This window comes from Diadema antillarum, unplaced genomic scaffold, assembly GCF_040938485.1.
Source record: "Diadema antillarum isolate AM-2024a unplaced genomic scaffold, OU_Dant_1.0 seq00000113_RagTag, whole genome shotgun sequence".
NCBI lineage: Eukaryota > Metazoa > Echinodermata > Echinoidea > Diadematoida > Diadematidae > Diadema > Diadema antillarum.
In genome coordinates, this window is record NW_027271197.1 from 217,002 (window position 1) to 242,934 (window position 25,933).

Genomic DNA, 25,933 nt, shown 5'->3' on the forward strand with positions numbered 1-25,933 from the left:
AAAAAAACTTGTGAAATATTAAAGTGCAAATTCCAATTTTAAGAGGTATTCAAAGTTTATTTGATGAAATATCAGTTTTGAAATGGCTGAGATATCCAAAAGAAAAGTTCAACAACAATGATCCTATAATATGGGGGGGGGGGCACCTTTTATGAGGACCTCCTTGTTACTAGATTCCTAAGCCATATCAAAACCAATTTTCATCAAATATTATGTTATTTCATATTTCATAAGAGGTTTCTCACTATCTCACAAAAAAGTTGGAAACCTGAACCCCATCTCAACCAAAACTATAGTATCCCTTTAAGCCCATTTAGCTACTGTTGTAAGCCGCATCTGGTTCATCTCCATCGGCCCCTCCCCTCCCCCTTCCCCTCCCCCTCCCCGCAATGCTCGAATGAGAACTGTTTCCACCACTTTAATGAACATAATATCACCCCCTCTTCAAAAGCCATTTGAGATTGCATGCGTACGACAGTCAATTATAGATGCCAACTGAAGATCTTGATATAAAGTAATTAATTCAATTCACTTCAACTTAATTCAAGCAATTCGCATGTACAACACTAACTGAACACATATAAGTTATAGAACGTAACAGGTAACGAATAAAACATGGTAATACCGTACAGCTACAAACCTGTGAGATAATGTATCTGTATATTGTTTTTTTTTTCTAACTGAAATTGTGGAAATACACTAAATTTGAATTCGAATAGCTATGGAGAGAGTACCGCAGGAAATATACACCTTCATGAATTCAATATGAAGGCACATCACGTTCAAGGAGATATCATGACAATACGTATAACGAAAATTACGTGACGACGCAATTCGGTATAGAACTTATTCTAGGTGGGAGGAACCTACCGTAAAGCTCACAGGCTTATAAAGAAAATGTCCGGGGGGGGGGGGGAGATGGAGAGACAGAATAAGAGCTAGACAAATAGAAACATGGGAAGGTAGAAAGAAAACATGTTAACCCGTTTCTTGCGGATTCTGTTTTCTCCTGTAAACGTTGCACTGGGCAAACCAAGTTCCCGGAGGCGACGTGTTAAACGGGCAAAGCGAGTCTCTCATCATTACAAGAAAACTCTGCAGATATTCACTTGATACGTGTGGCGAATGATAACCAAGTGTCATATTCTTACGGCCAGGATGCGATCTGCGCACGTCACTCTCGTATTACAAAATTATTCATTCATAGTCACTCCTCTGTTGGAAGGTATGGATAAAGAAGATAACGGATCTTTCCTCTCCATCTATACTCTACTTCTACATCAGTCTAATCCTATCTCATTTTATCTCTATTTGTTCCTCCTTCATATCCTTCCACTCTTTCATATCTTCCCTTTCTCTTTCTATCTATCTCTTTCTCAATCATGTATATGGTTCAGATCACAGAAACTTATTCTTCTTTTATTTTTCCTTCCTCTTGAGATCTCAGCATCTTTCTCTCAGTTCTTTCTCTTTTTCTCGAGAGGATTAGTCAGCAACATCCTCTCCGTCTATTTCCTTGCTATCTTTCTATTAATTTTTCTATCTTTCTCTTCTCCCTCTCTCTCTCATGCTATTTATCTCTTTCTCTATGTAATATGTAAGCAACTTTTACTCTCTTTTTGTCTTTTCAGTTCCTTGAGATCTTAATAGCCTTTTCTCAGCTCTTCCTTTTTTTCTTTCTCTTTCTCTAGATAATCTGCTCAACGTTCTATCTCTCTCTTTCCTTTATCATTTTCTATTTATCTCTCTCTCTCTCTTTCTCTTTTCTCTCTTTCTATCTATCTCTCTTTTTTCACCAGTATTCCTCTTTTCCCATTTAGATTGGTCTATCTGTTTTTATTCAGTTTCACTCCACCTTTCATCCCACAGTCTGTGAAAACATACGTTCATAAGTGAAATCGACATGACCAGTACGAAGTGCACTTACCCCTTGGTCGTTGCCAGGCCTAGGGGGTGGGGCCTCGATGATGTTGTCTAGGATTTCCATTGCCGAAGAGTCATTCTGAATTATGATGAAGAAAGGGGAAAGATAATAAAGGAAGAAAGGATATATACATCATCATGACATAACTCAGGAATAATCCACATAAAAGACATTTTCTCTAACACTTTCCTTCTCCCCAAGCGATATCAACACGGAAGGATTACCTATCAATTATGTCATACATCAAGCACTCGTACCGCAAACCTCTCACAATACTAAGAAAAACATTTTTTTTTTCAATTTCAATTCAGTTATATACGTTTTCCATCAAAAAGCAAAGAGTAATACGTATGGAAAGTATAAATTTGAAAACTCATATTGTTAGAGCGATTAAAAATAATACAGGTCATGAACTTTAATACAAAGTATATGTATATAATGATACGTAAACATATGTATATGTGCAATTGTAATATTTGGAGCGTTAAGCATTATGATCTTTTTCACAAGGCTAAAGTGGTCCTTCACCAGTGTTCACTCATTGTCTTTTAATGCCTTCTCTCATTTTTCCTATTGGAAAGTTGTATCGATTGATGTGAGATTACGTAACTCTATTATGTAGGTGTGCGCGCGCGTATGTTCCATATAATCATCACGAGCCTTATTTCGTTTTGTCTGTCCGTTCCATCTTAATCACATCTACCCATCTCTTTTTTTCTATTCCATGCCTCTGATTTAGTTTCTCTGTATAGCAACGACAGGGTTTGGAGTGCACGTCGCCTTGTCTACATGCACCGACTGATTTTACATCCGATATGCCCGTCACGTGCGTGATGTTCATCGTAGACCAGACCTTGGACAGTATATATACGGAAGAATATTTTCTTGATTACTCGGTACATCTGATCGCCAGTCTACTCTTGCAAGACGGCTTCTGCCTTTGTTTTGTCTAATTCATATATTTCTTCATTTTTTTCTTTGCTTTTTTTTTGGGGGGGGGGGGGGGGGAGGGGGCTGGATGAGTCATTCCCGACTCGCCAATGTTCACGTACATAAATTACATGTAGAGCATTCCTAGAGGATTGGTATGAATGCAACTTACTGATACAACTATCAATCTGTCGTCCTCTGTTTCTCTCCCTGTCTCTCCATCTCTCTCTCTCTCTCTCTCTCTCTCTCTTTGCATGCAAACGGACAAAGTGTTTTCGTGTATTTATCAAACACAGGCATTACCAGGTACTCACAGTACTGAAAATCCCACACTTGCACATGATTTTAATTGTATTATTTCCTACAACAATTCAATTACTAATCCAGCAAGCAACATGCACCGCTTTACATTCTTATGTATACCACTTATGTTTGTGAATATACGTAAATGTATTTATTCATCACATGTATGTATTACATAAAACTATGTTTTCATATATTTCAGGCATATCATAACATCTTGAGAGTGTTTGAGGTTAATGGTATTTAACGGAGATGCGTGGAAAATACAAAACATACATCAATCACTGTCAATGGCAGGGTATTCACAACGCGTGTAATGTCGCGACTTTCCCTCTTAGTAATGATAGAAACACGGTCATTCCATGGGAGCGTGTATCCTTTACCCAATTGTTGTACAATTAATCCCGGTTATATAATCAGTTATGCACAGATTCTGCCCACATCCTCCGTGAAAACATGCTCCGACTGTTCACAGAAAAAATGTATAAGAAAACGTCAGGTTTGACATTAAAAAAAAGTTGCGTATTCAAATGTTGTCTGCCACAGTAATCTTGTATTGTACCTCGATTTAGGTTGGAAAATCAACTCCAGACGTGCAGACTGACGTAATGTTACATTTGAAGTGAAACTTCTTAACCCGTTGAGAACGGTTTGATTTTACTACAACACGCATTTCCCATAGATTACCCATCCGCCTGTGATACAGTCACCTCTGACAAACTCACCTAGGACATCACCTTTGATATATTCGCCTCTGATACATTCACCTGGGACACATTCACTCTCTGACACATTCACCTCTGATACATTCACATCAGACACATTCATCTCTGAGACATTCACCCCTGACATATTCACAACTCACCTCTGACACATTCACATTGCATAAGTTCACCTTTGATACATTCACTTTCGAAGAGATTCGTCTCTGATATATTCACCTCTGACATACATTCATTTCTTATACATTCATCTTTGTTCATTTCCGATACATTCAGCTCTGATGCATTCGCCTGATACATTTACCTCTGATATATATATATATATATATATATATATATATATATATATATATATATATGTGTGTGTGTGTGTGTGTGTGTGTGTGTGTGTGTGTGTATACTGAAAGAAATTAGACTGAGGCGGACGTTGCTCTCGATCTTGAGTCTCCCTTTTATTCAGTCAAGCTTTCGGCCAGTCATCAGGCCTTCCTCAGGATCTACCAACAGCCGGAGTTGTGTGTGTGTGTATGTGTGTGTGTGTGTGTGTGTGTGGTTGCTTGGGTATGTGTGTGGGTATGTGAATATATCATTATGTGTGTGTGTATGTATGTGGGTGTGGGTGTGTATGTATGTATGTATACATATACGCAATGCAAATAGACATATGAACATATTATATATGTATATGAGTTTGTTTGTGATTATTTTGCTTAGAATTATGAGAAAATATGGTCATTATATGTCAGCACTATGATATAAGAATCTATTCATATATATTTTCTGGATATATGATGTTATTTTGATGATGAGATGAGGCGAGATTGGATATTTGTATTGAATTGAATGATTGATTTGTGTATATAAAGGAAATAATTCAGAAAATTGGTAATATATGAAATTGCATTACATGTTATATGACACATCAGGTTATTCAGATAATAACTATTCTGTTGGTAGATCCTGAGGAAGGCCTGATGACTGGCCGAAAGCTTGACTGAATAAAAAGGAGACTCAAGATCGAGAGCAACGTCCGCCTCAGTCTAATTTCTTTCAGTATAAGTTATATGCAACCAACAATGAGGCACCGCGCACGTTTGGGAAGGGAACTATCTCTCGCACTATATATGTATGTATATATATATATATATATATATATATATATATATATATATATATATATATATATATATATATATATATATGTATATATATATGTATATATATATATATATATATTCATATATATATATTAATTTCTGATTAATTCTCCTGTGCGACATTCACGTATGGTCACAATCCCCATCTGACACATTCCCCGTATGACACATTCACATCCGATACATTCACCTTTATTATGATAAATTTCACCTCTGACATTTTTTTTTTCTTTACTAAATAGATTCTTCGATTTGATAATCTTCTTGGTATGCTTACACAAATAAAGAGTCACATGTTCATGGAAGGGAACAAATCGCTGCTGCTAATGGAAATGGCACAGTTAATAGATTCTCAGTATATCAAGTGATAAGGAATTACATTATCTAGGGGGTGCCTAACGTGTCATAATAGTCTCGCACACAAAGATTTGATAGCTCACAGCATTACGAAGTCAAATCCATTTTTTCTCCAAATCTCCAAATTAAAGATTCAACACCGTTTCAGCCAAGTAAAAATGAAAGACAAAAATAAAATGTTCTGGCTGTCCCTACCTACAACACTCATACACGCACAAAGAAACATAATATCACAAGGTGTGAGCTTGAATTCTAAAAATTCATTTCCCATCATCACATGGGTTTTATTTTAGTCCTGGATTGACAGCGGATATAGGAAGAGACGATTATTACTTTCTGCCTAAAGACTCCCCATGCATTGCGTGACGATCATTCTAATCGTACAAAGAAAACATTCTCCTTCCTTGACGGAGAAAAAAAAATCATAACAATTCACAAACAGGAACTCATCAGCGTCCACCTTGGAGAAATCAGAAACGTTTCTTCTTTTCTTTATTTTGTAATTGAAAGCCCAAATAAAAGATTGCTCTGCATGCCAATAACGGTTCTAAGGTCAGCACCAAACCGGAGACTCATTCCTGACATATGTGCTCACATTCAATCCTCTACATTTTTTTTTTTAGCACTGGCCGCAGGGTCTTATATTTGCCCATTTTGTTTTTAATCAATCTGTTTCAAATTGACAGAGCGGAGATATTTCCTTCCTCTGTTTTCCCAAATTAAGTGTAACTCTATAGCTCGCTGTCTTTTCACATAAGCGGAAGTCAATGAATTTGAACGATTAAGTCCCTTCCATCAAACTACGCATTTGCCAAGTCTAGCAAAACTGTGAAGACGTTTCTTCGGTAGGAATTTCTACCATTTCATTGGTCTCACTATCTCTCTTTTTGCATTCCGCAGACTGTTCTGACGCAACTCTTGCGATGTTCACCTACTAACAGATAAAAACTCTCCTTATATACACGGCGGTATTAATGCCTTATTGCGTTCTGTATTTTGCAAATGTTCCTGCAAAGGAATCCATACACTTCTGTCATCCTGGTAACAGCATTAAGGAGGTTGAATGGGGGGGGGGGGGGGGGGGAGGGAGAAAGCTTCACTTACGTCGCACTTTAGATTGAGGGAACGCATGTAGGTTAATTGAAATGACATGATTGAGTAAATTTGATGCAGAACGCTGCAAGTTATTCCTATACGCATGGCGACATTACCGTGTGAACACTAAAGCAGACGGTGTTGTGAAGGAGAGAATTTAATCAAAGTTTCACCATCCTATAAAAAGGCTGCGATGAAAATAACGTCGCCAAATTCAAAATGCAACAACATTATTCCCAGGAGACATAATCTGTTCAATGTCATTATACAGGATTTTCCTTGTGCAACTATTTTATTCTTTCCTTCTATTTCTTTTCATATTTCCCTTTTTAGTCCTGCCGCCATTGTAATCACACCCTACTATAATGTTTACAATCGTCATATTATTTTCATCGTCAATAAGGGGTAATGGTAATGGCATGGTTGGTTAATACAAAAAGTCACTTATCTTCGCTTTGTCTCTTGAGATTGACGTTTGACTCCATGCAGGAACTGAAAGACTGGATATCTATCTATCCATCTATCTATCTATCTATCTATCTATCTATCTATCTATCTATATATCTATCTATGTTATCTTTCTATCTCAATCGATCAATCAATCCATAAATCCATCCATCTATCCATCCATCCATCCATCTATCCATCCATCCATCCATCCATCCATCCATCCATCCATCCATCAATCATTCAATCATTCAATCAATCAATCAATCAGTCAGTCAGTCAATCAATCAATCAATCAATCAATCAATCAATCAATCAATCAATCAATCAATCAATCAATCAATCAATCTATCTGTCTATCCGTCTATCTATCTATATTCATATTATAGAGTCTTGTATGATTATATGAATTATCTTGGTATTGTTTCCACCGAATCGGCGAAAGTGGATTAGATGGCACGATGGGAGTATAGGTCTGCAGAAGTGTAGATGGACGTAGATCTGTAGACTTGTAGATCGTGACAAAGTCCATTACCGTCATACCGTTTCTGTTAAATTTTCATCTGTTTTACTTTTGCATGCTCTGTTTGGCAAAAAAAGATTTTCACTCTTTCCTCTTTTCTTTTGAAATGCAAAAATGACGAAAATATAAGTTTGTGCTGGTACAGGTCGCTGTGGACTGAATGGGTTAAACGTTTTGATGTTAAAAGGATCAGTAATTTTCTTTGATATGGCAAGTCATTATCAGTTGGGGGAAAACGAAAAGTGAATTCCACACTTTTAGAAACCATTATATATCATTCTGTTCCCCAATGTAATTTTGAGAGCATAGTCACTGAGCACGCCAGAACATGAACAAATCATGAATTTAAAATATTGGCATAAGAAGCAGGCACGTTTTCATTGCGGAAAATAGTCTCCTGTTCACGAAGAAGTGCATTTATCATGTTCATTGCATGTTTCCGACCTGAGGTCGGAAGTATGTGAAAGGACAGGATACTCAGTTTCTGAATACTAATTGAGATTTCTTCCCTTCCGTCCAGAAATCAATATCCCACTTAACTAATTCAAGTGCAAACAATTTCTAGTGTTCATTGTGAAAGCTTTCTTTCCCCGCATTTGTTAGTTCAAGTTTACACGCATTAGCCTTCCCTCCCCCACCGCCATGTATAAACTTTCACTTCACCACCATCAGAATCAAAGGTATATAATATTTCACCACACACAGAGAGGAAATGAAATGTTAACTACATTATTAGAAATGTATATGTCCCAATATCTCATTTCCTTCTCTCCCTCTCTGTGGCAAACCTACAAAACAAAACGAGAAACCAACATGTCGACAGAGATCTCGCCTTGCCAATCATTAAAACAGCAACTGACGACACATGAAATCAAATCGGATGTAATTATCGAACACGACGACACGTTTGTTGCAATGTTACAGATCTGGAAATTTGACAGGGGTCGCGACAGTCTCTTTTTATCTTGAATTCTTAACATCAATCAGTTGCTGTTTATATGATTTGCACTGCGACATCTGCACAGTAATTTGCTTCGAATTTGCGCTTCTGAACTTCGCTTCATAAATGTTAAACTGGTGCTAATTGTTTTATGCACGATTTGTTTTTAAATATTTTATATGTTGTATACATATATCTTCTCTTCCGATATACTGTACATGATTTGTTTTATTTCGTTTAGAATTGTAAACTGCTATGAATTTTATTGAAACAAAGCTTCATGCTGAATGGGTCTCCCCGTGTTAAAATGAATGGATGAATAAATGAATCTAGTTTGATTGGTCACTTCCCAAGAAGAGGAAATAGCGGAAAAAATGGCAAAGAAAAAAAGTAAAAGTAAAAAAAAAAATAAAAGGAAGGGATGGTAATGAAGATTTGAACTTCCATTTTTTCTTGCTCCTAAAAACCCATGCATCTTTAAAAAACGAGAGAAATAATTCAGACACAGAACAGAGCAGAATTCCCAAACTGCTTGAACAAAGACCCGTCAAAAACCGTGTTGAACTATTCTTAAAACAAGCAAAATGAATTACAATGAGTCTCATATTAGGAGGCAAAAACAGTCGTAGACTTGATTCCTAAGTATGATTTGAGATACAATCACAGCCCTCCTTTTCCTCGCGAATTTTCAAGTATATACTGCAGCTACACCTGGTGTCAAAAATGGGCGGAAAAGAAGATGGTGTTTGTATAAGACATTATCTCACGTTGGCGGCGCCAGTGGAAATCGGTTGCACTTTGTAAAGTCACGGGGACTTTGGCGAATTTACGGAGCGAAAATTAGCCGAGATGTTGGCAGCTAATCACGACAGTCGTGCTTCTGTGAGAAAGATAAACGAGGGAGACGACTTGACAAGAATCTAAAAGAGTGTCATCCTGCTCTGTCTCCCCGAGACGGAGCGGCAAACTTCTGAGAGGTCCCCTTATTAGGTGGCGCCAGTAACAAGGGGATAATGCGAGGAAGGGTATAAAGGAAGGAAGAGAGAGAGAGGAAGATATATACTAGTATAAAGAAGAGAATATACAAGAAGAGAGAGTGCAAAAGTGAGAGATGGAGATAGATAGAGTGATCTACGAGTGACAGAAATATGTATAAATATATACATACAAATAAAAATGTGTATAGGCCTATAATACAGAATTTCTTATTTGCGTGTGTGGGTGCGTCTGTATGTGGGGGTTTGTGTGTTGGAGAGAAGGAGTGAGAGAAAGAGTGAAGGAGAAAGAGAGAGGAAGATTAGGAGAAGGAGTGGTGGAGGAAGTAGTTTTCACTTTGGTTCCATAAAAACAGAACGACTGTAATTGCCATTATCAGCATTGTTATGAGAACAAGCTGTTCTTTTTTGTGGGTCGGGGTTTGAAATTTGTATAGTAGACACAGCAAAACTAAACACAGATATATAATTAAATTCCTCGTGACATTACAGGGGACTGAAAGAGTGAGAAAAAAGAGATAGATGGATAGATAGAGAGATAGATAGATAGATAGACAGATAGACAGACAGACAGATAGATAGATAGCTAGATAGATAGAGAAGAAGACAGCAGAGAGAGAGAGAGAGAGAGAGAGAGAGGGAGAGAGAAAGAGAGAGAGAGAGAGAGATCGGATGAGAGAAGCAGAAATGTAATACGGAATGAATTTAATCTAATGACTGCATGATATCTATATTGTATATTATGCCCACTGAGAAATGGCTTACGAGCGACCTGGGAGTTTATCGATGGTGGAGGGTGCTTATGATCGTAATGCGTCATCAAGAAGTAGTGTAGTCTTGCTTCAAGAAATATTACTATAAAAAAAAAATCAGCAAAGTCACTTTATTATGATTGCTCTTCGCGCTGCTCTAATGTACCCATGCCCAGGCAACACCTTCTAACTGAATAAAGAATAAGTTCTTTTGCAGAGAGAGGGCGTTTGAATTTGTATACCATATGGTGAATTCAGGCTAACTGTTACCAGAGCTGAAAAGCAATACCATTTCGATTCGTAGTTGTCGGTGGTTCTAACAAACTTGGTTGACAACGACAACAACAACAACAACAACAACAACAACAACAACAACAACAACAACAACAACAACAACAACAACAACAACAACAATTACAACAACAACAACAACCCAGAAACGGCTGTAAAACGACATAGAATTAAAAACAAAAGCAAATCAAATTGTTGTAATTAGCAGATCACGAACTCATTACATTCTTCATTTATCGAGCATAAACAGAGTCCACAGTGACTGCATCATAAGTGATAAATTACTATGATAAATTCTTTTGGAGCACACCCTTAAAAAAGCGCACTTTTCCCCTCAAGTCTCTCCCCAAATGCAATTAGTATAGATAAGCCTCTTTATTCTGAGATTCTAATCAGTCATATGACGAAACAATCGCAATCTATCACATTTGCTCTCGTAATCTGGTTAAAAACTCGTTGATGTTCAAAGAAGCGGTGTCGTTTTTGTGCATCCTTAGTTTCAATTATAATTAGACATATGAGGATGCTTCCGTCGCCGTGTAATCCGATTAATAAAGCCTTTCATTCGGCGATTACTCTAGGAAAGATCGAACAAAAGAAAATCAAGGCCATGCACATTATAATGAAGTGTGAAGTATTTTGTTTAATCTGTATCTCCATCATTTTTGTTCTTCTCTTCGTCTTCTTCTTCCTACTCCCCTTCTTCGCCTTCTACTCCTCATTGTTGTCCTACCCCTACCTTCTTTTTCTTTCTTTCTTTTCTTCTTCTGCTTCTTCTTCTTTTTTTTGGGGGGGGGGGTGAGTGGGAGACATATCAGTACGATGATGTTTACTCATTAAGTGATTGATAAAAAACAGTGTAATTCGATTATTGATGTATGCGTCCAGCAAAATTTAATCCACGTGAGTAGCTAAATTCCCATGATATTTTCCTGTTTGTCTGTCTATTTATTAAAGGATGTCATTGGAGTTGATGATGCATGTTTACCTTGTAAACCTTTCCTACATATATTATTGATGTTAGCATTATAATTGTTTGAGGAAAGTCACCGATTTTTTTAAAGAGAAATATACAACATTACTGAATTTTTAAAAGTCTGCCCGAAAAATCAAGGAGTGATGACGTAATACTCTAAGTTGAATCATCTGCTCATATGATGGGTGACCAAAATATTGCAACTTTTTCTCTCCCATCCCTTCCTCCCACCCATTTCTCTGTTAATTGGAAAGCTTCAATATCATGGCACGGTGTGGCTTCATATATTATATCTCAAGCATTATATGTCAACCGAAATTGCTCAAACGTGACATTGCGGAGAAAGGTTCCGGCTGAATGTTTGCGCAATGTTTCGTTGCCATGGATACTGATCTCTTTTTAATAAACCTGCCCTCATAGGCAGGCAGTACCAAAGGCACTTTTATCTTTGCCTGCGTCGAGCAATCTGCTTTCGTAACCTTTACTTTTTGCACGGAGCGGAGGAAACGGAATAGGGTGCCTCTCAATGCAATACGAATCGTAAGGTTTTTGGTCATCAAAGTTACACAGAAACCAGTTCGTTTATCGTTATCTCTTTTTTTTTTTTGGTTCTTTGTAGGTCTATAAAATTGATCGTAAGTGATCGTATGATCTTATGCCAGGAGTTAAAGACTTCTAAAGAAGGATGTTGTTGCAGACGTGATAATAGGGAGCTTTAGATTTGCGACGCGGACGTTTGAGACGACGATTGCGTTGGCCGCTTTCCTTTCTCCCTGCGTCGTGTTGAAAATAGCTTTAGATTATGCTAGGACGCAGCCTATACAAAGTTACATGGCGCCCCATAGGATCACTGCATCAAATGGCATATAGGCGGCTGTCCGCATAGTCGGAGAGTTAAAAAGAAAGAAAGAAAGAAAGTGCAAAACAAAAACAAAAACCAAAAACCAAAAACCCAGGGGCGGGCAGACAAGCGAGGTAGGAAGTACCTATATCATGCTATGATTTACAAGTCTTAATTTCCGCTCGTGAGGGGACCAACCCTCAATGTGATTAGCCGATCCTTCTTCTATCGACTTCCTCATCGTCACCTAGACCCTTGGCGACGTCAGTCAGGTAGTCACCGCCGAGGCCTTGTGGAATAAAACATAATGTATAGTGTAGTGATGGTATTGTACGTGACCAACTTGCGTCCATAGCGGGCGCTTATTTATGACGTCATGGATGATCGTCGATCACGTTCGAGTACGCGCTGTAAATCTTCAAAAGTATACGTGATTGTGGTAACAGGCTGGGTTTTGCGGACGCGATGCCACCTATTCCTGCGGTAAGTCGTAATAAAAAAAGAGGGCGTTGTTGCAAATTAGCCGCCAACGGGTAGTGGACGCTTCCAGCAGACGACGGTGTCAAGTATGATCGATACTCGATTACAAGCGCGGGAAGTGTGTGCGTTCGCTTCCATTCGGAAATTATTGGAGGACATTCATGCTGTTTCTGTTTCTGTTTTGTTTTTTCTTTTTGGAGAATATTTAACAGAGCCTCGAGAGTCGCATGTCCGACTCTCCATTTCCTCTGCCGGGAAACGAAATGGAACAAATAAGCCAGTTCGGGGTTCCAGTTTGAGCATGAGCAGAACAAGGTCATTTGTACCGAGAGACAGGTTGGCTTTTAATTTCAGTTAGATAAGCATCTGTAATGCTATGATTATTCATGGAATCCTTATAAATGGTGCCTGCCAGTACATCCACCTGACAGCATGCCTGGTATTTGGCAATGTTAACAGAAAAGTTTGTTAATGTATTCAAAACAGCTCAATGAAATAGATGCTTCCCAAAGTGTTGATTGACGAACCATTCTGGTCACTTCATCTACACAGGTTCATTCTTTGTTTGAATACGAGTTCCATAAATTGCTATGTTGGGCAAGCTGCTACATTATGTCGCTTTGAATTGAGTGAAGTGCCTAACCAACTGAGAAAAATGAAAGGTCATTTGTACCCATGTGCACATGAGCTATCTCCGAACTGGCTTATTAAAACTGAATTGTCAAGAGACAAAACTGTGTGTTTTCATGCATGTCGATGACTAGCTACCGCAAAGCTTCTTTTGCAACTTTAATTGTCATGTTTTAATCAAAAGTCTCACATCTATGAACGTGAATATCTAAGACGTGTTAACCGAATCGGATCCGTCAATCGGAACTGGAGTGACATCCGAATTCTTCTTCTCCCCCTTTTTCCACCTGATATAGGTCACGTGCACTCTAACTCACCGAAAACTGTGAGATGTAGTCGCCGATTTGTTCTTTCGACTGCTCAAAGACGATCCGCGCCGCGTTCTGGAAGGGAAGACAAAGAAAAAAGAGACTAAGATTGAGAAGACCTGATTTAAAATAATACATTGTGGACTTACCGCCTTATCGTTAATAGCATAAAGTTATCTTCTCTTTCTTTCCTCTTTGTCCCAGCGACATGTTAGGAAGACGGATAGTTCGACCCCAGGGGCCTCTGACACTGAAATTGACCGCTCGGTTGTAGGCAAGTGTTTTATTTATTATAAATAAAAGCAATGACAAATATATTATCGCAGCGCTCCAACTAACTACCATAAAATGCAATCTCGACACACACAGACGAAATAAAGTGATTCTATATAATTACTTGGAAAGCCACTTAATCGTTCTTGTGGCGTGGGCTTTTATTTGATGCGTGAGGGGAAGATAGGTAAGGTCTAATTGTAGCGGTCGTTACACAAAACTGAGCTCATGTACTTGTGACGTCACATGGTAATACGATACGTGGCTGCAATGAGCAATGGAAGCGTTAAAGACGATTCGTTGGTTTTCTCTTTGCCCCTTTTATGGTCCAATACATCAAGCTCTAGAGCTTTGAAGTAGGCATACTATCCACTCTTTTAATGGAATTTAAGATTCACAGATTAAGTACAATCATATTAATGGGCTCATTGATTACTGAACGCATCTTAAAAGTGACTGACACTTTACTGATTTTGTATGCACATGCAAAATTGAATATCTTGTAAAATCAACATCAATACCTATCTTAAAAACAATGTTAACAGGGAAATTTGATTTGATTTATTCACAAAGTGCATTTACGCACATTATACACAATTTTGCATATAAATTTTTGTACACGGAATAATTATTATGTCACATAGATTTTGCGTGAATCGTCATAAGCTATGAAAAAGTCAGCACGACTGGGACGCCCAGTGACTTATGATTAGGATTGAGGAGAGGACTGGGAGTGAAGTAAACTTGAGGAAGAGTTCTTACGATTCTCTTCTCCGCTGGCGACTTCGTAGCGGAAGACTTTGTGGTCAGCGAAGAGATGAACGTCGTTGTCGCTTCCGTAGTCCTCGCCATCTCCTTGGTGGTTATTGGCTCAGGTGTTGTCGGTGTCGGTGTCGTCACTTCCGTAGTCGGTATCGCGTCAGTCGTAACGAGGTCCTCCGCATCCGGAGCGCCTTTACACTGGAGGTACTTGAAAACTGTGTGACAAATTTACAAATAAGGAAACAAGTTTTGAACTTTTGAGACTACTTCAAGTTTTATGGAATGAGATGTATGAATACATAATTTAATGAAAGCTATAGTTGAAACAGGAATACTGTAAATGCATTGATTATCGAGAGGTTTAAAGTTTACGATAAGTTTACGATATCATATAATTCTTTTTCGTGATTTACGCTTGGTATCTTGATATAGGACAGTTCCTTTCATATATAATATCCACCGTTTTAGGTGTAAGTCATGTCCATTACTTTTAATATGTGTTTGATTATACAGTGAATCTCGGCACTATAGGACGAACGTTCTTGATGCAGATGACAGGACTACAGGACTGAATTTACAAGGAGAAAAAGAAGAGAAAAAACTAATTTCTTGAAGATAGAATTTCATTGAAATCATCTTTGCTACATTGGTATTATGACAACAAGCATATGGCGTAACGTGTTATAGTGTTGCATCAAACACTGGGTAGTCACATTTCATATATATATATATATATATATATATATATATATATATATATATATATTTATATAATATACTATTCTTAAAAATGTGCGATAAACATTTGTAACACGACTTTTACCATTGCGCTTCTCCTCGTCCAAACATAGTACTTCGAATATCCAAACTATCAAAACAAATTCTGTAATCTGGTATAACAAACGTCGATCATATTATGTACCAAGATTATACGATATGGATCGTGGCAATGTGTGGATGAAGGTGATACAAATCGAATGGATTTTGGATTAGACATGTGTAAGAAAAGCCGCTGCGGTACAAAAACACAACACATAAAAATGATATCTTTTTTTTTTCTTTCGCTGGCACGGTGCCGGGTAACCCTTTGTACGCTTTCGGTGCCGATTGGCACAGAATTCCCCATAGCGTTGCACACACTGTCCAAAGTCCCTGGCATAGAAAGGGTTAAAAAAAAAAAACAGGTGCACTGTGGGAAAGCACTTTCAATCAGTCAGCCCCGAACAAGGTGACGTCTCAATTGGGAATGCAAAGCAGTTTGTAAATGAAGATTCAATTCGTTACATTCCCTATGTAGCCTTGAAGTTGATCTAGTTTCACAGACATAAAACAGTAAAAGGCAAGTCCCATTTCCCTTGGGGAAAAAAAGATGAAAAATAAAGGGAAAAATGTGAACAGACACACCTATGTGGTTTTGACGATCATAGATGATTTATTCATAGATCTAAAGTTCCCACACACGTATCACCCTCTTCTCTAATGGTGTGATTTCCAATTTGCATTGTAACGCCGATAACACAAAATTGACTTTTTGAATAGCTCAGATGTGGTGTGCATTTTGTCACCAATCGGCAAGTACTTGTTTGCTTGTCCGGTTTTTAATATGTAAATCACACCATGAAAATTTCACAACTTTCTCCCCACCAGTGTTGTTCGTAATGAATGGGCGCGTGGCTGTCGCCCTCAATGTCACGGTTGACAAATTCATTTACATTTATCAATGCATTTGTTTTATTGTCTTTATCGTGTCGGTTCATTCTAACATGACTAGACGTGCTCATCCAACAATGTTCTCGAAGCAGATCACTGAATGTAATATGCATAGGCAATAAAATTTGTTTAAAGTTTAAAAGGCATTTAAAGGTTAACACTACTTTAGATTGGGCATGAAGCAACACATACAAAACATCAACGTGGAGCCCACATTTACAGGACCTCTTCCTCACAATCAATATTCATTGAACAAAGTTAAAGTGGCGATTTATATTGAGATGGCATTTTTGGAGAGGGATTTACACGTTTGAGGTCATGATAGGACAAGAATACGGGCTCTTTGAATCATTGAACACTATATTATAAAGACTGCCTCTCGTTGCCTCTTGAAGTTCCTTTATTCAACTTCTCTCCGGTCGTTTGCCACCGAATACAAAAATTTATATTGACAAAATTCCTTGTCAAGCTACACATTGGCAAAATATCATACACACTTGCTCATACACAGACAGACACACCTACACACACACACACACACACACACACACACACACACACACACACACACATATATCTGTACATTATGATATATTAAAAAGGGAGAGTTGCATCCCTTCCGTGGGAAACTATCTTGGCTATATACTATTGAAAAACAAAAACAGCAGGAAAAAAAAAGAAAAAGACCATACTGCGTATAAAAATCTGACCACATCGCTTATAAACTAACTCTGGTATAAGAATTCCGCTACTGTCACTGATTAACCTGTCATTACTAGAGGACACACCGGAATGACATCTGGAAAAAAGTTAGGACCAAACGCGACGGGGTTCTATGGTCTACATGTCCTATTTTTTTTTTTTTTTAAAGTTCACGCATAATTCGGGTCACAAAACGATATTAATAGGGTACCATTTATCGCGCTACCTTGCCTCGCTGTTGTGGCCTCCCTTTCTCTCTCCCCTGCTCTCTCTCTCTCTCTCTCTCTCAGACTTTTCTCTTTTCTCTCTCTCTCTCTCTTTCAAATCATTTCGAAATGTACAGGCAATGACCATTTATACGAGCCACTAGTCTTTCTCTCTCTCTTTCTTTTGTTTCACCAAATTCCTTCGACCAGATTCGCACCCACGCAAAATTAACAACAGGTGTACCACATTCCTAGGCAAAATTTCATCCAGATGGTGTAGTGTCAGATGGTGGGAACGCAATTTTAGTCTGAAGTTTTCCCGCCCTACGAATTATCATTCCCGACACACTAACGTTATGGGAATAATGTTCAAGAGACTCAATAGTTACTCACAATCTACAGTAGCCCTGCACAACTACACGACGTAAATATATTATCATGATATTCATTACTTGTTTTGATTACTTTTTTTTAAAATCTCTCTTTGTATCTGTTCGGTATTTAATCTGGGGCACATTTTCAGCTCTGAACCCAATGTCGCCATAACGAATGTTTATGAGGATTTTGATTGTAGGAAATGGATTAGTAACGAAATGACCAAGATTTGGCTTAAAGTTGACTTAAAAATTAATGTATGCTGTGCCTTAACAGATAGGTCAAATAACAAAAAACTAACGAGCCTATCATGCTATTTTACTGACATATCAAAATGCAGATTTTATGTTACCCTTCATCACAAACTTTGTTACTGGTGCGTGATAAAAGGGTTTCAAGTTATAGTTATTTATGGGCATGTACAGTTGGATGGATTTTTTTCCTTCATTCCTCATTGGAAAGTTCTCCTCAGCCGAACTTTGCCGATACGTTTTGTCACATTACCACTCTTCCTTTTTTTCCTGATCTCATTTTGGTAGCATCGCTGGTTGTGTCAATGTTGTTGGTGCTTTCGTCGTTATATATATCATATTTTTGCTCCTCTACAGGTCTTCTGTTTATTTCGTTTGTGAGCTTTGTTCCTTTTAGTTCTGTCTTTTTTTTGGGGGGGGGGGGAGGGGATTGGCGCTCAACAATGCGTTGTTATGGGTGGTAGCAAATAAAATAAGTTCTTTATCTTGAGTGACTTTTGACAGCAGACAACTTATTACCGCCGTTTTGCTTGACTAACAAGTCTATGTGTTATGTCTAGACGTAACGGTCTGTGTTCTGACGGCTTAATATGGGCAGACGACACGATGTCATGTTTCTGGGGTTTTGTTATTTTGTATATAGTCCGCGTATGTCATCTGTGGAGATCAGACGGCTAAAATTAGTATGGATTGAGGAATGGGAATAGCAGGTGAGATCTACCATCCCCTGCCCATCATTTATCGCTCCGTCGCTGGTTCGCGACCGTTGATGCGGTGCGTAGCAACCAGCTCTCCGCATCAGCGACTTAGCAACAGGATATTTCCTTTTCTTTTTCATGACGAGGGGTTGTATATCCCAAAGGGAAATTGATACAGCGGCAAATGAGGTGAAGGAAAAGAAATACCATAGGAATATTCTGAACCTCACCCCACCCCCCCCCAAAAAAAAAGCCAGTCCGATATCGATATGAATCATTTATACAGCCAATTAAAATGCTGGTGATTTATGTATCACAAGGGTGTGCGGTAATGGACACCTTAATGGACCCGTTTTTTACCACAAACACTATGGCTTTACATGCTTAAAGTGCAATTCTTCATTGCATTCAAGATGATATCAATGAATAAGATTAAATCCGACAAATTGAATAGTGTGTATATTTCCCATATCATTACAATGCAGGGATATTAGGCGCAACCGGACACTTAGCTGTGGCGATGTTATTACGTCACGAGTCTTCACAAGATTTTATTTGTTTTTGAGGTGAATAAAGTAGGTATATGGATTATGATGATGTATTTCTCACTACATTCAAAATCGTGCATCATTAGTCTTATGATAACAATTTATAGCACCGATAGCTCATGGAAGGAAAGATGTAGAAATTGCTTCATGATTGACTACAATGAATTGAATCAAACTATATTTTTTAGTCAACACTAAATAGCGACGCATCACGCACACCAGAGTAAATGTATTTCTTCACGCATGCGCAGGAACGATGATTTTAGCACGTGCGTGTTTTGTGCCTGAGTGTACGTGTGTGAGAGTGTGAAGGATATTTCCAACTCAGCTATTAAATTACGTGTTTGTATGCACAGAATGAAAAATGCTAAAGATATTGTATTTTAACTTCCTTCTTTGTTTTCCGATTGGTCGGTTACCATAATGTCATTACGTTATAGATATTTCATGAAGGTGTTGAACGAAAAAAAAAATCGAACGATCGAACAGGTAACAAAAACAGACAAAACCCATAGGCTGATGCGTTGCTTCTAGGAAATCGGCGGATTAAAAAAAACAGCTCAGTTATAACAATATTGCAGCTCTCGTAACAAAAAAAAAAAGTTTTCCTTTTGTCTTTTAACTGCTATCTGACCTTTTTCAGTGTTATTCTCGTTTACAAAAAAAAATGTAATAAAGATCATAGCAACGTTTATGAGTTATTATTCATGAAACGGAAATTTTGCCGAATGCGCGCTTGAGTTCACCCATGCATTGAAGCGACCCAATTCCCGGCCACTTAACCAAATTACGACGCGGAGAGGAGAAATTCCCACATTGCACGGAATTGTCATATTATGAATTTGTTATCATTTCCTCTGGGTTCACTAGCTCTGCTTCCGCCACGTATACAGCAGTCAGAAAATTGACCAAGCGGTCATTCGGAAATTTCTTAGTGTTTTGCTGACAAGGTACTAAATTAGTTTTGTCCCCTGTTGCTTAATTCGCCAGCTCGTCTTTTGCTCTCTTATTATCTGCCAATGTTATACAGAACCCCCATTCAACACAGCTAGGGCGGCCTCGCCAATGACATGGGCATGCGAGCGAAAGCGTGCGCTGAACCGTCCCCCGTGCCCTCGGCTGTGAAGCGCGACTGATGAGGGAGTGTGAGGGCGGTCTAGCATTATATCATTTCATATCTTCACACTTCTACCACGTGCTGGGAGCATGATTCGCCCTGCACTGAGAATGTAAAAAAATGCGTCGTCTCCGTTACATCTTGCAATTCCGTCCAATCACAGATGAATACAATAAAAGATTAGAGGATGACAAGAGAGCAAAATGAATACCGAAAACTCGACTTGGGCGTGGAGACGTGCGCATGAAAATGTATTTTGCCATGACGGTCACGAATAAAGATCTCGAACTCTTCGATCCCCAACTCCTACGAGAAGAAGTCCCTCTAACAGTTCACACAATTTTTCATGATCTCTTCCTTTGTCCTTCTCTCTATTTATAGATGTATATCCTCATTATTGCATGATCTTACCCGGTGTCGATTTACGAGACACGAATTTTGAATTAAACAACAATTACTTATCTAGGACACGCTAATTTCCCGAACGGAGGCATCAGGGCAATCTATGTCCTGCTACGTCTTGATTAATGAATCATTTCACCCATGCGTATAGCTCTGTATTTCTGGTGAAGGATTCAGCTTCAGTAAACCACGCCTTCGATTCTTATAATAAACTCTCCATTAGGCGATTGTATTTTGACATTTTTCTGGAGGGATGATAGGTTTTCCAGAGCCATCGAAGGTTAACGCCCTCCCATGCCGGTGATTATGCCAATGTTCAATCTATCATGACTTAGTTAATAACGGTAACCGGGTAATTGGGTATTCGTGTATTTTCTTTCTCTCAAACATATAATAAATCATGCAGCAATTTTACATTAATCTCATACATCATTAACCTCTTCCATAATGGGATTTTCGACATAATAATTACTCCATGATCAAGTACACGATGTTGATTACTACAATACAAATGTCGTTGATCCTGCTTGTAATGTACATTAAGTAGATATACTTCTTAAACAAGGATGGACGATAAAAAGTAATTTCATCCCGGTCGACATAATGATCAAAAGTGTAGGCCTACTTACGTAATTGCGAATTAACTCATATCATGTCTAAGGCCTGATGTCCTTACCTGTACACCTTTCTCCTCGACCTTATATACCACCAACTAAAATTCCACATTGTCTATACTAGTTTGTGGCTAAACAGTATTAGTGTTGCCAAGGTATATTATTTGGGGAGGGGCAGGGGAGATGGAGGGAGGGGACGGCAAAAGCTGGATCTTTCATCCCGGTCGACACAATGATCAAAAGTGTAGGACTAATTGCGTAATTGCAAATTTAATGAACTCAATGTCCATTACGCCTGCGTGATGTCCTTATTTGTGCACCTTTCTCCTCGACTAAACCAACGATTAAAATTGCACATTGTCCTTGTTTGCTTGTGGCGCAATATCATTAGTTTTGCCAACGGATTATTCTTTGGGGAGGGGCAGCGAGAGATGGTGGGAGGGGACGGAAAAAGTTGGATCTTGTTCAGGGAATTGTGGGTTTATAATCTGAGAGATAAACTTTTATATTCATTCTTAAGGGAAGAGAAACTCCCCTTGTTTCTAACTCAGAAAGGTTCACACAGAGATTGTACTTGTTTTTGATAAAGCTAGTTTGGCACTGTAGCCGGTATAAAGTTATCAACGATATGTGTTGATAATGTACGAGTATTCTGATCAGTTTATTCAGTAATTATTTAAGCATTTACTGTATTCACCTCAAACGAATCAGTCAGAATATGTGTGTTGTTTCAATATGTTAAAAAGATGCATAAAAAGACAGACAGCCAGCCAGACAGACAGACAGACAGACAGACACACACAGACACACACACAAACACACACACACAAATACACATACGATCATACATACAGTGATACTGAAGGCAAGAACTTTGACATCTTATTCCCATTTATACGTTATCTATACCTTATACTGCAAATTCACATTTAAATGTATCATACCTGCAGAGTACGACATTATGCGATAAGGGTCATCGAAATAGGGCAGGAAATGAATGTTGAATATTTTGTTTACTTCATCGGCTTATTTTGGAAAGCTTTTAAAAGTAAAAGTGCTCTTATACCGACATTTTTTTTTTTCAATAGCATGTCATTTGCGGCAGATGACATTTGGTATTTCGTAAAATTTGAGATGAAACTCCGCGCGGAAATGGACCACGAGGGAGAAAAATCACTATTTTACATTGCTTTCAACTTTCCTCTGAGCTTCGGAAGAGATGCTTTTGCAGAGGTAACACTTACTACGAAAGGACGCTAGCGCATGTCAGTTTAAGCTAAAACACGACTAGCCTACTTCTTCTCCCCCACTTTGCAATGGAAAAGCTGCCATACATTAGAATAAAACAAAGCAAGACATAAAACACAGTATTATACACGCATGAGGAATATCTGGGTAGAACATGATATCCTTCAACGTTTTGCCGTAATGAACAACTACACAGTTGTCTACATAATTATACCGCCTTATGTAGGCCCTACACTATCAAAGGTATATAAAACACTTTTGAATCATCGGGGATGATATTTGAAGATATAAGAGGAAAAACATCGACTCAATTAAACGGTGACATAGACACCGCCAAAAATCATGATAAATTTCAGCGTATAGATCGTATTTCTATAATCTACTTTCCAAGAAGCAAACTCTTCATTCGTTAAACAGTAACCCAAGAGACCTAAAAAGTAGGCTGAGCGCGAAAAACCCACATTTCCCTGAAACGGGCGTGTAATGACCACTCTTGTCTCTTTCTTCCGCCACACGTTACGCTCTGATTATTCTTCCGACCAGGGAGGTGACCTCTCTAACTATGGTAGAAAATAAAAATGCACCATGGCGGTTCGCAAACGGTGTTGACATTTTGCAACGTCGCTAATTGATTATCGCTGCAAGAAGGCGCGCAGATTATTTTGAAGCAATGAATCGTGACTAATTACCTGTCATCAAAGGAAGCAAAATTTTGACACGTTGTTCTTGAGAGAATTATGTGAACCGATGTCAGGAATTATGTGATGCGAAGGTGATTTATGAGACATGGATGTTGGTTGCTTGTTTTAAAAGAAAAGGGCGATCTTCTTCAATAAATGAGGAAGAAAAATAATGACAGATCGGTGAATAATCATTAAGGTTAGAGCTCGCACAAAACATTACTCATGCTTGTTTGTTTCATTTCCATCTGAGAAGATGGCTGGTTGGTATATAGCCCATACTCGAGCTGCAATAGCTGGTCTTCCATGGGGTCCAGTTGGATGTAAGGCGGGACCACTTCTTTGCCTCATGTGTTTTGGACTGTTCAAAACCATGTCATGTGCATTATATGTTTTATAGAATGGTGGCATCGTTTAAATTCGCAATATTCTCAAGCCAACACCAGCTCCACGCGAACTGAAGCTCACACACATTAATGATTGCAGTGCATTTTTGTAATACATTGTACAAGGGCAACGCCTCTGAACGCAAAGGAGCGGTCGTTAAACATTAAAGCGGAAGTATATATAGGCCCTCCAAACCTCCAGCTAAAAGCAAAGTTGGGCCTTTTGGCTGAATAAAAGATTGGTCACATGATAGCTGTCCGCCAATCATTTGATTAGGATCAATATCACCATTATGATGTGTGGTGACAATGGAGTATTGTGAAGGTGCAAACAGTTATTTACCTATTGATATCAAGTCAATAATGCAATTGTCATTTCCATGATCAGACGCATTAGCCAGCTAGGGATTGGGGGTAGGGGGATGGTGCTGAGTAATCAGTTTTTGTTTAGGGGGAAAAGAAAAAGATAGGCTGAGCGTAGCCAGGCACTATAGGCAGGTAATGTAACTTAACACAGCTGTGATGAAAATGTGCAAATATATTCAAACAGACTAATCATCAAAAACACACATAAAACGCAGGCCTACTCAAAAAGGCACCTTTGCTACGATTTATCAAGAAGCCTGTGATTTTAAGTGCCCTGTTGGACTATACGAGACCATACAAGATTAGTATGCATTATTTTTCATCCCAGCCAATCATTCTTTTAGAGAGAAGTCTGTCCAATGAAATTATACTTTTCCCTGTAGCTTAAATACACGGCTGAAAGATAATTTTAATTGAAATATCATTAGTATTCCCCCGTAGGTATGCATTATAATAAATATGTCACTTACGACTTCACCAGGTGCTGTATCATGGATTTTTGTTTGTCATGATATGTTTGTAGTGGGTAAACGATTCTTGTAAATAATGTGAAAATTCTACTATCTTTCAAACGTGTGATTCTCCGTTTGTTCTCGCAGGGTACTGGCATACCTCCTCCACTCCATTTGTTTGACTAGGTATATTTGCCGAATAGAAAGGCAGCGCGGCTTGTATTTCCCTTTGGGCTCGTAGTGCATGGCAAACACATCCCACGGAGGTTGAGTTAATGCAATGCAAGTAAATTTTGGTGTGATTTCCCCCGGAGTAGTGCTCAGGCAGTGTAAATAGTATCATTCTCTAGGTGGTGCCCCCCTTTTTTTGTCGTATCATTCTCTAGGTGGTGCCCCCCTTTTTTTGTCGTGTTGTACTTCCCTTTAAAGTCCACGATCCCTTTGATGTGTGCATCCAGAGGTGTTTGTTTTATATGATATTACAGGCCTATCAGAATGACACGAAAGACAGCACGTTGTTGCTCACCTTTTTGTCGACACGTTTTATAACTCTTCAACTCTTCAACTCCCAAACTGCTTTGGCTCCGTTATTTAACAGGACTGCGAACACATTTGATTCTCATTATGTGTGTGAAGATGTTCTGAATTACAAATTTTCCATTATAGCATCACTATTTTCGCCGTCTTTATGACAAATTGTCTTCTAGATAAAGTTAAAGATGACAAAGCCAATAAAACAGAAAAGAATATCTCTATAAGATTTGGTCCTAAATTATAGTCTCAGTATTTTCAAAGCTGATGCATTATCGCCTACACGCTTGGCTGAATCTAAGCGTCAGTGCCGATTTATTCCAATCTTTGTTTATTCAGTAAAGTTGACAGTTTCCTTACAGTGCCTTGGTATTTAGAAGCATACTGGGATGTCTGATGATACATCGCTGAAAGGATTTAACATGTGTAGAATTTCCGACTTTACCAAAATAACAAGATATATATTAGAATTTTGTATGTTAATATTTGTATGTTTACATAATATAGATGCTTAATGGTGTGTATATGTATAATGTGTCTTTTTCTCCGCTTCTCTATTCAAATTATTCTAATCGTCGCATCATGGCGATCGGAAAGCAACCGGTTGAGACATGCTATTCTTTCGCTTTTCGTCTTACAATCTACATTACATATATAGCAGGGCGTCAGTTGGACGAATAATCGACGTACTGTGACCTCGCCAGTAATAGATGTCCTGAGTGTCTCACAAAAATAAGTTTCCCGCCACGCGCCACTAGAGACACTCTGTCACTAAGAGAGCAGCCGGCAATTCGGCAGAAAGCCTTCACATTTCATTTTGTTTTTTAATTGTACATAAACACAGACACGCACACGTTCACACATGCACGCAATGCATACGTACTAGTATAACACGCACGCACACGCGCTCTCACACTAACAGAGGGATGACTCATTGTGGA

At 38.5% G+C, this 25,933-nt stretch overlaps 1 pseudogene; it reads right to left on the minus strand.

Annotated features, from left to right (window-relative positions):
* LOC139727045 (uncharacterized) overlaps positions 1-25,933 on the minus strand; it is a 136,818-nt pseudogene that overhangs the window by 21,472 nt on the left and 89,413 nt on the right.